This window comes from Pleurodeles waltl, chromosome 3_1 (assembly GCF_031143425.1).
Source record: "Pleurodeles waltl isolate 20211129_DDA chromosome 3_1, aPleWal1.hap1.20221129, whole genome shotgun sequence".
NCBI lineage: Eukaryota > Metazoa > Chordata > Amphibia > Caudata > Salamandridae > Pleurodeles > Pleurodeles waltl.
The window spans coordinates 926,874,266-926,888,825 of NC_090440.1; positions in this window are offsets into that span (position 1 = coordinate 926,874,266).

Here is a 14,560-nt window from a genome sequence, read left to right on the forward strand (position 1 = left end):
CATAGGGTGAATCGTTGGTTTCTCTTGATTGTCATAAGGCTGCCAAACTGTACACAAATCATTAGGAATGTAATCATAGGGTGAATCGTTGTTTTGCACTTACTGCCTTAAAGTTACAAATCTGTACACAAAGCATTGGGTGTGTAATTAAGGGTTAAAACAAGCATCGCTCAATGTTGTCTGCATAATGTTGAAAAAAGCCTCAAATAGAATTGGGCAATGATACCACCTCATCTCCGATGTTCTAAATTATATATGTTCCTACTGCATTAAAGTTTGGTAAGTTGTTTTATTCCACTGCATGAGTCGGTCCACCTCTACTAGTGTAATGTATGCCTTGTCTTATTATGGAAATGCAGGCTCATGGAAAACATGCTGTTTATACAAGAATCCAAATCGTGTGTTCCTATGAGGCCCCGTTTCACAAGAAAGTATAAAGAAACAGTGAACACAGCGAATCGATGGATACCAAACGGAAAAAGTGAATGAAAATTAGTGTATATCCACTAAAACCATGTTTGGTAAACAATAATCATTCTGATAAATACAACTGTATTTAAAAAAACATCTCAATCAAACAATAAAAGTAACAAGCAACAGAGAGGATGAAGGCTGGGTAGGACTATCCAAGCTGCAACAACATAGTGTGGGCAAGCACCACCAACACATGGGCAAGCTACAGAAACAGTGGGGGCAAATGGCAACAAAGACAGTGGCAAGCAGCAACAAGGAGGCTAGCAGCAACAGCAAAAAAAAAAAAAAAATGGGGAAAGGGCGCCATGCTGAAACATGAAGCGTATTTTATTGGCACATAGACATTATGTTATTTGCCCAGAATCACTTGATATTGATCCTGACCCTAGTTCCCCATTTCTACAGTTGGCAGCTCTGACCTTTATGCCAAAAACCTCTTCCCAGTATTCACAAAGTAACTATACTAGCATTATACTTTACAAAGTGGGTGTGAAAGCAAACAATGGCACACACCTTAATTATGAGACCTGAAGTGCAAGACCTGACACAGCCGAGAAGCAACTACTTGCTCAAAACATCACACAATGACAAGCTTTTGCTCCTTCACAAATAATTAAAAGTCTAGCATGGCTGAAAGACTTGTGTTAGAAAAGAAAATCACCTGTGAATGAGTCACATTGTTTAATGCTACTTAAGTTTAAAATTGTTTACTGCAAATGTGTGGCAACCTTGTTTAGATCTTATTTTTCTTAAAAAGCTTAAATGATGGGAACAAGAAAGACGGTGCCATGCTTAAACATGAAACGCAGCACCCACTTAAATAAAGGTTAGGTGCGTGGTCTAACTTGTATCTACATGGGTAGATTTTAGTTTTTTTTTTTTTTACATTTCCACTTCTGACTCTCCTTGGCGGTTGAGGCTGGCTCCAGAGCAGCTCCTGTGGATTTTCAGGCAATGGGGAAAAGGAGATTTTAAGATGGCAGCATCCATGAGCTAGATTAACGAGGAGCAGCAGCAGGGCAGGGGGAGGTGCCATCTCCAGTGAGAGGTTTGCCAGCCTCAGGCAACTCCAGCACGTTTACAGCATACAGTAAAGATTAATTTGTAATAGCAGTCCCCGAGGGAGCATTGCCATTTGGAACACAAACCCACAGTGTAACACGATCAGAGAAGAAGTGATAAAATAGTCCCTCCAAGAAACAGATAAAGATTCAAAGCGTAAAGATACAGAAGTTAGGCCCTGCTCTGTGGGTGTAAATGAAAGTCAATAAGGAGGTACAAAGAAGTCAGACTGCCCATTAGCAAGCAATTATTTTTAAAGGACACTGACACAGACAAATGACAAGCAATGGTTGGAGTTGAACCTCACAAAGCATATACAACATATACAAGCGCTATCTAGGCTCGACCTAAAAAAGGAGTTCTAATTAAATAGTTTAAACACTCTGGGATCGATTCACAAACTTCAACTTGTACTATGTAAAAGAGTGCTATAGTAACAGTACTTACTATAAAGTGCAATTCATGAAATTACAAGTGTAAATGTCCAGCTTGTTTGCCTGGAGAGATCCTCCCACATGCAAGTTTACTACTTTGTGGTTAATGTGGGTTGGGCCAGGGTGAGTGGCTGGAAGAAGTACCATACTTACCATTAAATGGTGGGGGGTTTGGGAGGAGTAAGTACAGGTTTAGGGAGGGTTAGGCAGGAGATGTAGTGAAGGGTGGGCACACACTCATAAAAGGGTAAACCATTCTCCTGTCCTGCATGGCTAAAGAATTAAAAAAAATATGCTTTTGATGTGGCGGGTCTGGGGCCAGACTGGGAACCCTTAAGCAGCTCTGGTAACTTTGTTGGGCTAACTCCCGGCCCGGATGTGGGGTCATGGGTGCAATTGTGAGGCAGTGCTGCTTTTGTTACTAGGGGCCCATATTGCAGCATGCTACAAAACCGGCCCCCACCCTTCCAGAGAAACATCATAAATGCCCGCTATGGGCAGTCTGACCTTGGGCGGGCGCTGCACAGGTTTTTAGGATTGTGTACCATGCATGCACGCATCTCCAAAATGATGCAGCTGCATTCTTCTTTGTTACTGATTTGAGTTGGATGGAAACTAAAGAATAAAATACACAAAAGGGTTTTCTTTTTTAAGCAGATGAGGGGTAAACAACACAGGGGATTGGAAGCATCATGAGGGTTTGGGAAGGGGTGGAAGCAGCACAGGGGATGAAAGGCAGAAGCAACCTGGGGTTTGTGGGTGGAAGGCAGAAGCAAAACAGGGTTGAAAGTGGGGGGAAGCAACACAGGGGTGAGGATGGGGGGATGAAATGGGCAAAAGATATTAACACAAGATATTAACATGAGGACGGTGGGGAGAAACATTACCAGATTATTCCCAATCACCAGACAGTATCAGTGTCCTATGATATATTTAAATGGTCATCTGACATGCAAAACGCCTGTGGAACCATTCAAGGGATCATGAATCAAGTCCTGAGTGGGATGGAGACATTTGATCTAGTACAACACATAGGTTTGCCATATTCAGCCCAGATTATGAATCTCATATTCAGCCCAGATTATGAATCTCATCTCAGACATATCACAGTGGTCCTTGGTAACATTCTAGAGAAAGAGTTCTCCCAAAGGAAATGGAAGTTGCGAAGTTACCTACTTCGGATGCATGTGATTGGTAAAGGCAACCTCAAGATCATGTAAGGAGAGACCAGTTATATGTGTTACTGGTGTATCTCACGACACAGGAGCAGATGAACCCCTTGCTGGCAATCATCAATTACTACATTAGATTTGCTCCAACCTGGATTATCTAGTGCCTATGGAGGGAGCTCACTCGGAGAGTTTCTACTTCTGGTACCGAAGGACCATAATCACATGAGTAACCTTAAAGAAAGGAGTGGAGTCAGATGACAGGAGGGGAGACACACTGCCGAAGGCCTTGAGAAGCACTGCAAGGTTTGAAGTATTGAAAGCGGTAGAGATCTGTAAAATTCAGAAGGATTTTAGCTGCCAATTGCAGGACATTCTCACAGAATAAGTGACATTGTTTAAGTGCCACACACGGCATGGAAAGTCCACTGACGGCTGTGTGTAAGCAGGTAATAGTGAGACCTTGGCCCAGACACACATTTTAGTACCATACACAAGTATAGTCTGGCTGAAATCCATATGATTAGTTATTGCATGTTTTGCATATTTTATGTTTAACCCCCTTTTACACAATTTTCACAAGGATGACTGCTGTAGTGTATTTCATGTAACATATGCATATTGAACAATAACTACAAATATGAAGACAAATGTGTAAGTATTACGGAGCGCTGCAATGCATGGCCAATTGTGTGGAGGAAATATGTCAGTATGAGACGGTGCACTAAACAAAAATAAGCATTGTTAAAATCTGGCACTGACTGACTGCCTTTTCACTGTGTCAAGGCTTGTTTTGATTTAACACAGTTTTATTGTTGGGAAAGCTTTCAGACCCTCATCAGTCTAAAAAAAAAGAAAACTGACTAAAATTTACATTTTTTTGGTCTCAAAAAGGCCACATTGTCATAATAGTCCCTGGTAATTAAGTGAATTGCTTCATGAGTGTGAATGGCCGAAATTGTGTCATTCACAGTGAAGTTAGCCACTGGTTGAAGTGGGGTGACCCACTGCCTCTTGCTGTAGTGGGCCAAAAAATAGGCACAGTGACAGACAAATGGATGAAGGCGGCTGCCCGTATTAGGTAGTATTTTACACACACACACATTTTTTGAGAGAGATATATATATATATATATATACACTTTCAGTTAAATCAAAAGATCTTGGCTAACACCAGACTTAAAAACACTGTTAGATATTTTTCTCTCAAAACCATACTGGTGCCTACCTCTATGCTGTGAATAAAGTTCTGATTTGGGGTTTGTCGTCTTCAGACCAGTATATAAAGTGGGAAAATGTAGAGGCACAGGCTGATAGTTTCTTAATGCAAGGTGCAGCAAAAGCCCTAGAGTGCCTCCTAGTCAGAATGCACAATCACTGCAAAATTCCTAAGAATTTCTCTTGTTTAATAATGCAGGGAGCACTGCAGCTGGAAAATCTATATGTTGTCTGAAGCGTTTAAAAACTCGCTGTCTTGGCTATGTAGCACCCTTTGGGCCAGATTTATACTTTTTCATGCAAAACTGTGTTTTGTGTGAAAAAGTATAGCGCCATTCCAAGGCACTATCCAGGCACCATATTTATGGAATGGCGCTAGCCGGTGCTAATGCCCTGTTAGCGTCCTTGGAAAGGACAATGACAGGGCCTGTGTGCCGAATTATGGTGCTACACAGAAAAATTGCCTCTAAGCAGTGTAGAGCTATTTTCTGGCACACAACCCCCATGGACATGGCTCCTGTCTCAGGAAAGACAGGAGCCATGCCCACCACCTCAATGGCCATGCCCAGGGGACAAGTGGCCATTGGGACCAGCGCCGTCAGGCCCCAAGTCAGGGCCCCGAGCGGGGTAAAATAAATAAAAATATATACGTACCAGGAATTTCCTGGGATGGGTCCTCCATCCTCTGGTGTCCCTCTGGAATGGGACTGGGGCCAGGGAAGTGCACCTGTGGGCACTTTCCATGGTCTCTGACCATGGAAATATGCCTACAGGTCCCCTAACGTCTGCCCATACCCTGGCATTTAATAATGGCGCTGAGCAAGCTTAGCGCCATTATTTAAGGCCCCTATCCCCCTGTGCTGGATTTTAGCACAGGCAGATAAATATGGTGCAAAGGCCATATCGTCTTTTTCTGGATGGGAACGCCTACCTTGCATCTCATTGATGCAAGGTAGGCTTTCACATCCAGAAAACGTTAACTCCATAACTTTGGCGCTAGACGTGTCTAGCGTCAAAGTATAAATATGGAGTTAGGCTTGCGCTGAATTAGCATTAAAAAAATTATGCTAATTCAGCACAAACTAAGCGGCACTAAAAAAGTATAAATATGGGCCTAAGTATAAATATGGGCCTTAGTTCTTAAGTGACAGCAACTGAAGTATATGTGCCGAAGAAACCAACCTCATCTCACTAACGTCCTCTCCTCTATTTGTAACCATGTAGCAAATACTCTCACCAGGCAGAAAAATGGTGAAAGTGCTGCTGATTAAACACTTCAAATAAATACATTTTGCCTGCACACCTGAACTTTCTAGTCCCAGCCACGTGAGTAAGTGCAGCTCATTTGCCGGAGCGATAATACTCTGATCAGTCAACGTCCCACATAGATGCTATCTAGGTTTTCGCATGTGTCTGGTTGGTGAGGCGGAGTTCATTTGCTTCATCTGAAATTAACCATGAATACAGACCCCAGAATGCACTACATTGTTAGAGGAAAATCAAAGGCTGAAAAGGTCACAGAGAATGGGTAACCTCATGGATATGGACATTTCAGAAATGAATTCTATGTACTATAAACAGAATAACGGGTGACTGAAGTATTTTTGAGGTCCTTTTAAAAAAAGAGATATTCGTAATTGTAAAGTAAATGCTGCGTTTCTGCAATAAACATTACAAAGAAACAATGCCCTCGATTTATCATTTATATTATGCTTCAAAAAACGGGTGCCAATGGTTTATCGGTGCCACATATTTCTTCTGTTCAGATTCTCATTTTACTTTAAAGAGCTTATGCCTCAGGGGGGTTTAGAGAACAATCCATCACAGTAATAGTACAAATAACAGCAGCTGTCAGGAAGCACAGTAGAGGGTTTCATTTAGGAGATTATGTCCGTCGTGTAGAAAGCACATCATTGATCGTGATGCAAGAAAAACAAGCATTGGCAAAGGCAATAGGTCAGGTGTTGTATTATCCTTTCAACTTTGTCAATGATTGTTTCCTTTGGCACAATTTTGGTAACACTGTTTTTTGAAGAGCTGCCAGGCCCTCAATAATATTGAAATAAAGTACACCAGAGCAGTGGCCACCTTAGCAAACGTGGATATGAGATGTGAAAGGCAAAGCTTATTTTTCAAAGCTTACTTTGACAGAGTGCTTTTAAGTCACAACAAAATCAAGAACTTGTTTTAAAAACATTGCTGTATTTCCTATTAAAATAACCTTGTTTTGCAATTGCTGTTATTGCAAAAATACATATACAACGGGCACTTCAATATCAGTTCATATTTTGCTAAAACAAAGTCACAAATAAAAACAAGAAAAAAAACGCAAATGGAGGAGCAGCAGGCAGCGGGAGGGGGGAAGAAATAGTGCCTCAATCACATTGGTAGCAACGGAGGGGCACTAATTAAGTAAAATCAATTAGTGCTGGATCCCTGCCGGACAGGACCGGAAATGATGCCAGGCCTGAAGTGGACGAACTTCGAGGCTGTAAAGAAAAGTGCCACACAAGCCAACAAATGGTAACAGGCAGGCTCCAAGCACTTTTCTCACTACAACAGCGCCTCGCAAGCAATAGCGCATCGTATGCAGGTTCAACCCTAAAAAGTTTTGCTGCCAGCCATTACAAGACTTGGGGACTTAGTCCACTGTCCTGAAGTTTTAAAAAAACAAATTACAAAAGGGGCAAGGTAGGGAACCTATGAGGCTAATGGGTCTGTAATAAATTGCAAAATTTGCATTACCCTTTTTATAAATGGGAATGATTTCAGCCCCTTTCCACGTGCTCGGGATTGCGCTGCCTGCAGCAATTTTATTCGAGATCAGATTTATATACCAGGACCATATAACTGGCTCTGATTTATAAAGATCTCCCGGAAGCTTATCCAGACCAGGAGTTTACCTGATTTTAATGAGTTGATTGCATCAATAGTTTCCTCTATGGAAAAGAAAATACAGTCCTCAGGAGTATAAATACCCGCCCCTAATAGATCAAGGCTAGTATCCAAACTAGCCGTCAATGGGGAGACAAAATCACAGATTTGGGAATTACAAGGTAAAGAGTTGTAGGGTGTAGCATAGAGTTGGGTGAAATGATCCACCCAACACTCTGGTTCTATGTGATTGCTAATGTTGCTCCTGCCCCCTCTTGCCTTTTAGACAATAGTTCCCACAACAACGTATTGTTATTAGATTTTGAGGCATCCGATAATTCCTGCCAGATAGAATCTTCCCATGACTTTTTTGCTTGCAATATGAACTCCTTGTAAGTACGTCTGGCTAGTTGGATCTCCCCTAAGGAACCAGTCATGATGGCAGATTTTAATGCAGACTTAGCCCTAGAGCAGACTTCATTAAACCATTCATTGCTATTCATATTATCATCACGGGGCCTAAGACCATCCTTTTTATAAAAGAATCTCTGTAATTTCTTTAACATATTATCATGTATGCTAAGAATAGGGATATTCTTAGCATCCTGCTCCTCATAAACTGCCAGTTCATCTACAAACAATTGGTAGATCCCACCTATCAAATAGGGATTGGACATCACCCTTGGCCAACTAACCCGTGTATGATTGTTATTCAGACATGGAGATGGGACCACTGTATGTTGGTTGTTAAGTGTTCTCCTAAATACATCCCCAGAAAGAGAAAGAAGCAAGGGGTAATGGTCACTCTCACATCAGGGTTCCATCCTCATATCCCTCAACAAGGGCCACAGCCTAACATCCACCAAAAAATATTTGATAACACTTGTGGACATACCTCGTTTAAATGTGGGCAAGGTGTTTAAATCAGAAGGAATACGACCATTACAAGCCTAAGGCCATACTTGAAACATAGAGAAGCCAACTGAGAGGCCACACAAGAACGAGTACAGTACCAAACGTTAATCCACTAATCAAAATGGAAGGTTCAAAAAGTACAATTCAGGTCACCTGCTCTTATTAAAAAGGACGAAGGATGCAAGGTGTCCAAAAATTCAGACAATAAAACTAAGCTCTGAGACTCAGAACCCCGTGGAACAGACCGGGCATACACATTGAGAAGAATAATCTTAAGATTCTGTTGGAAGGTAACTTGTATGCCCATTTGGTCAACAGAATCAATGTTTAATATCATATGGTCGCATTGCAGCTTCCTATTCAAAATTACCAATAGAACTCCTTTGGCACGGCCTAGACATTTCTCTGATGGTTGAGCTGAGACACTAAATGAAAGGAACCCATCTATATTAATTTTATCCTCGGCCTAAGTTTCCTGAAAGAGGTAGATATCCTGATGATATAAGTGATCCACTCTGAGTCAGCCAACTTCCTGTCAATGCCAGCTAAATTCCAAGTCATTATAATTAACTCATGATTGTCAGACTCAATTTCATGAGTGGGGCATCCAACCTCCTTCATATGCATAGCCTCATTATGTATCCCAAGTGTCACCTCCCAAATGACCTCGTTCACATGCAAATCCTCAAGGTGTATCCCAATGGGCACTTCCTGTACAGTATTTAGTCATTCGAGAACTAGCAATGAGTAAGGGGTTTTAGCTGCCATAGGTAATTCACATTCTTGGGGGTAGGCTGGTCTTTCGTGGGTTGGGGTTAAGCAAGCACTGTGTGGTTTTAATAATGCAAGACTAATACCCACCCTACTTGACTCCCTAAAGTGACAAATACGTAGTTCGAAATCCATGAGTTGGTCCGCCAATAACTTATCAACAAGGCGGACGGAAATTAAATTAGAGTTCAACCCAGGTTAGGCTACAAGAATATCAGTACGAATGACTGAAAGACAATTGCGTTGAACACGTAGCCGATTAATGACCTTATTAATCAGGGATTTATGATTCTCAAAAGAGCCTGGCGGCAGCTTTGGCCCATCAACCATATAGATTATACTATCTCTACTTTTTAAGCCTAGACCCTGGTCCGTAATTGCAAATCTACATCATAATGAAAAATAGTATCAGTGGGAGGTTTAAAAAATGTAATCTGAGGGGCGAGGGGGCTAACTGCCCTACCAACAACTTTGGGGATGTATTCCCCTTAATCTATCTTCAGGAACATCGGGGTAGTCAGTAATACAGATCTGATTTCCCAAAAGAATCCCTGAAGTTAGGAGCTCTATTGTACTTCCGCCTGTCACTTGTAAACTCTGGCTGATGGCCCTCTACACCAGAAGTGGGTACATTTTCACAAGTGGGAAGCCTGGCTGTCCCCTTAGGGGGGATATCGTCTGATGGTCTTAATTTAGATATATCAAAGTTTTCGCCCCCCTTGCCTCCCCATCATCCAGCTGACATTTACAACCACACTTCTCTGTCATTTTCTCCTTCATTAATCCAGTTAATGATAAAACCAAACTCTTAACTTCGTCCACCTTCCTAAGGACAAAAGCCAAGTCAATTCCATTATCTACCAATTCCAAACCATCAGGATCAAGCGGGGGATTAGTCAAAACATTGTCGTCAATAGCAGCTCCAGGAAGAGAGTGTACAGTACAGGCGAGAAGATCCCCATTCTCCGCCAGTGGGTCAAATCGATTAGTACACAGTATATTTAGAACCACCCTAACCACTGGGCTTAACAGAGGAGGGAAGGACCTTATTCCTTTCGGAGGACTACCCCTCTGACATGGCAGGGAGCTAGGGGCGCTACAAGGTATTGCCGATAATAGAGATACAGTGGTTTCCTTTGGGATATGCGGTACCCCACTTCCAATGGGCTCTACAAGGGAATATGATGGTTGCATCCTCTTCCTCCTTGTGAAGATCTCTGGGATTTTCCCACTTCCAGACGACCCCCTCTTAATGGGCACACCGCCTTATGAATGAGAATTATTCTTCAAAATGGCCTCTACTTCCTCAAACAATAAGTCAATTTCGTCAAAGGAATTAGTTCCTTGAGTGGTAACAGAGCTCACTTGTTTGCTGGAACGTTTTTTTGATTTTTTGGAGCTATTCAATGGCACAGGAGCATCAACAGTTTTACTTTTCTCCATAGTAGTTAATAGGAGGTAAGTATGTATAACAACCCAAATAGTCAAAATAATCCCTCTTAACTCCTACTTAGCACTTACTTTCATCAGCCAAGTTGGTACGCCCTGGCCGGCCTCTATCGGGTGAAGACGGGCCCGTCTGCGCCCAGGCGTGTCCCGCTCAGCGCGATATAAGCGTCTTTTTTAATGCGTAGGACCGGGGAGCCTGGGGGATGAAGTCCTACCCCGGGCTGAAGTGCTGAAAATGAACTCTCGCCTGAACGCGCGGCGCAAGATAAGTGTCTTTTTTAAGGCGTGTGACCGGGGAGCCTGGGGATGAAGTCCCACCCCGGCCTGAAGTGCCGAAAATGAACTCTCATCTGCACGCACCCATGCACTTATTTCATGTCGCCCCGCGCTGCTCGGCCAGGAGGGAGCTGTTCAGCCCATGCGTGACCAGAGGGATAATTTATGCCTTGATTTCTATAGTTAAGAATTCTTATGATATTTTATATAACAATACAAAAGTTTAGAAATTCACTGAAAAAGCAAAGGTTAAAGTGACATCATAGTTAGGTAAATATATCAATGCCAACATAGCATTTTGAACTGAAAAAATTCAGAAATTCACCAGTTATGTTTAGTAGAGCTAAATATAACTTGCACTCCCACCATGCACGGCTTATGACCTCACATATTACATCACTCATGGCATGTTCCATGACATCATTGATGATATGTCAAATGACATCACTGATGACACCTTCCAATAAGTCTGTTAGTTTGTTTTATAGTTTACATAGTGGTGGGTAACTACGATATTACTTCTCTACATAATTTTGTGCAGTCTGTGTCCTGCTAATGGGTGTATTTACAAAACACATGCGTTCCTAATACGTCATAGTTGTGTAGAGATATTGAACGTTACAAATCTTTGTGTTCAGGAGCTTAAGTGACAGTTGATGACTGTTTCAAATATATTCCACACATATTTGTTTCCAACAGGTAAAAGATTCTAGAAAGTAGATACTAAGGAGCATATTTAACAAAGAGTTACAGCACTCTTGCGCCACTCAACAGGATGCAAGAGTGACGCAACTCTTTATTTAGATTTATCAGCCCATGCAAGACCACCTTGCGTGTCCTTGCCAGGTTTGATAAATCTGAGTAACACTACGCAGCACAAATCGCTGCGTTGCATTACTCTGCTCTGGGAAGGCATTCGATTGGTGGAGGTTGGGTATTCCCACGCATCCATCTGTGGAATTCCGCCCATTCCCAGATTTACCATTGCTGGTAGACCTGGTAATGTGTCAAAATCCTACCCGTTCCCAGGTAAGGCGTAACAAAGAGAAATATCTTTAATTCCCCTTGTTACTTCCTCTTTCTACATGTGTTGCATTCTACAGCACACATAGAAACAGGGAAATGCTTCGCAGGATTGTTCAATCCTGTCTGCAACACAGCCACCCTTGTTTCATGGTGCAAGCATGCCTGATTTGACATTGGGCAGCACATTGTCTGCCAGCGCAGAGAAAAGACAGTAATGCACTATACAATGTTAAGTATGGCACATTCCTGCCCTTTTCCTATCACGCAACGCAGCTAGGTGAATGGCTGCGTTATGTGATTTTTTTGTGAAATATGCCCCTAAGTATTGTAAACAGACTTGAGTATTTAGAAAGAATTCACAACAGTATGAAGACTGCAGGTCGTATGACCTTTAGCCCCTTCAGACGCGCGTATTTTTTATGGATAGTGTCTTTTTGGAGAGGTTTTTCATAGAGGAAACATAATTCTTAGTAGATACGTTATAATACTCTGCGGTGTATTTCTCATTAGAGTTTTACTGTTTGCAAACAGTGAGGTACAGAATAATCTCTTTCCATGGTGTAAACGCTGCTTTCATTACTCACCTTTCTACCATGTCAGCTTCACATCTAATTAGAGATTTGCTAACTGTGAAGGATTTGATACAGGCAAAAGGCTTTTCTTAGAAGGGAATTGGTTATGTAAAAGGGCTTGTGTGTGGAGGAAGTTTGTTTTATCTGAACAGGAGTGCACAGATTGAACACCGTATGCAGTAGAGATTACCCATCTACGTGTGGTCAATTGTCAACATCAGCTGAGCTCCACAGGAATTTTATGGTAGAGGGTCACTGTTGCACCAAACAGAAGCTTGCTTCACCTTAGGGAGTTGTATGTGAGATGGCATTAATTATGCTTCTTGTTATTCTGAGCTTTTTTGTACTTCCTTTCATTCCTCACCCGCTTCCTGAGCCTTATTAGGCCCTGGGATCCAATCCCCAAAGGTCAAACCAATTGGCTGTATTGTTTTAAAAAAGGAAGGGGGCCGTGTGCCCCCCCTTCCCTGAGCCCAATTAGGTCATATGGACCCAATCCCTCAGGGCCATATTTATTTTTATTTTTTTAAAGGGGAGGGGTGCTGCGTGACCCTCCCTTCCCTGAGCCTTACTGGGATTCCTGTCCCCAGGGACTTTTATTTATTTTTGAAAGGGACAGGCTGTGTGGCCTCCATCTCCGAGCCTCATTAAGCCCTGGGGACCCCATCCTCCAGGACACTATTGGCCTCATTACAAATCTAGCGGTCACTAGTCCACCAGACTTGCAGATGGCGGTCGGACCGCGCCAATGCGAAGGTCCGAGCGCATCATCACAACCATGGTGGTTAGGCCACCAGCTCCACGCGGCGGTCTGGAGGTGTCAGTGGTCCTAATCTGCCAGGGCAGCGCTCCTGGGGATTATGACCCCTTTCTCCGTCAGCAGTTTCCTGGGGGTACACCATGAAAAGGCTGGCAGGGAACGGGTGAAGAGGGCCCCGGGAGGAAGAGGGGAAAGGAAGCCAAGCACTGCCCATGCACTTGGCATGGGCAGTGCAGGGGCCCTCTTGGCCAGCACCAGCTTTGCGGACAGTGAACAATGTGAGGGTGCTGGTGCACCCTGAGCTATACATCACTGCAGCCGGCTCGATTACAAGCTGGATACAATGCTGTAGGCTGTTTCCAGCTAGGGCAGAGGGTGAAAACTCAGGTTTCCGCCCGCTGACCTAGCGGTAAACTCTTGGGGCCGGCAGGGAGGTAGCCTGTGTGGCAGCAACCTCCCACTCATAAGTTTGGCAGACAATGTAAACCGTCTGCCGAATTCATATGAGCCCCTGTGTGTTTTAAAGGGGAAAGGGCAATGTGACCCTCCCTCCCGGAGCCTTATTAGATCCTGGGAACACCACCCCACAGGTCCTTTTTGTTTTAAAGGGAATGTGGGCATTGTAGCCCCGTTCCAGAACTTCATTAGGCCCTGGGGACCCTATACCCAGGGGTCCTATATATTTTTAAGAGGGAGGGGTCCACACAAACCCCTCCCCAAGCATATTATGGACTGTAATATTTCAAGGTGGATGCCTCAGTGCCCACCCATGGCATCTACAATGCAGAAGGCTGAGGGCCGTGGGGGGAGCCCGAGGGCCATCGTGGCCCCAGCCAGCTCCCCGCATGCTGTGGGAGCCGCCATTGCTCCCACCCGTAGGGAGCAGCTATTTATGCTGTTCTCTATGGACGAGACCAATCTGTTGATCTTTTTCCCTGCCTGCATCAGTGCCAGCAGGGAAACAGATCTCAAGTCTGCTCTGAACTGGCGGGAGAGTATTAAAAATGCCCTTGCCACACAGGAGCAAGCACAAGTTACCCTGCCCATATAGGAAAGGAACCTGCTGTGTGCCAGGGGTGGGATCCCCGGGACAAAGCAAGTGAGGCGGCCCCAGGGGATGGTGGTCCCCTGGGCCATAGAAGGCTTGGCTAGGGGGGGGCCACAGCCCCCTCCCCTTTAATTCAATCTATTGGCCATGGGTGATGGGGTCCCCAGGGCCTTTCAAGGCTCGGCAAGCGGGCTATGTGGACCCCTCCACTTTTGTTCACATTTCGGCCCCAGAGGTGGGTTCCCTGGGGCCTTTAATGACCTGAGGGGGCATATGCGTCCCCATCATCTTATGGAATGCAGTACCAGGGGTGGGCTACCCAAGGCAACAAATTACTCGGGCAGGGTGACGTGCACCCCTTTCCCCCTAATTAAACAATGTACTCCCGGCTGCCATTTTAATGTTTTTTTTTTATGAACCCACAGGAGCAAAACTTGACTTTCTTTCCAATTTTGGCTTTGGAGGGGTCCCCCTCTGGGCCCCCCACCCCGAAGACTTGTGGGGTCAAGAGGT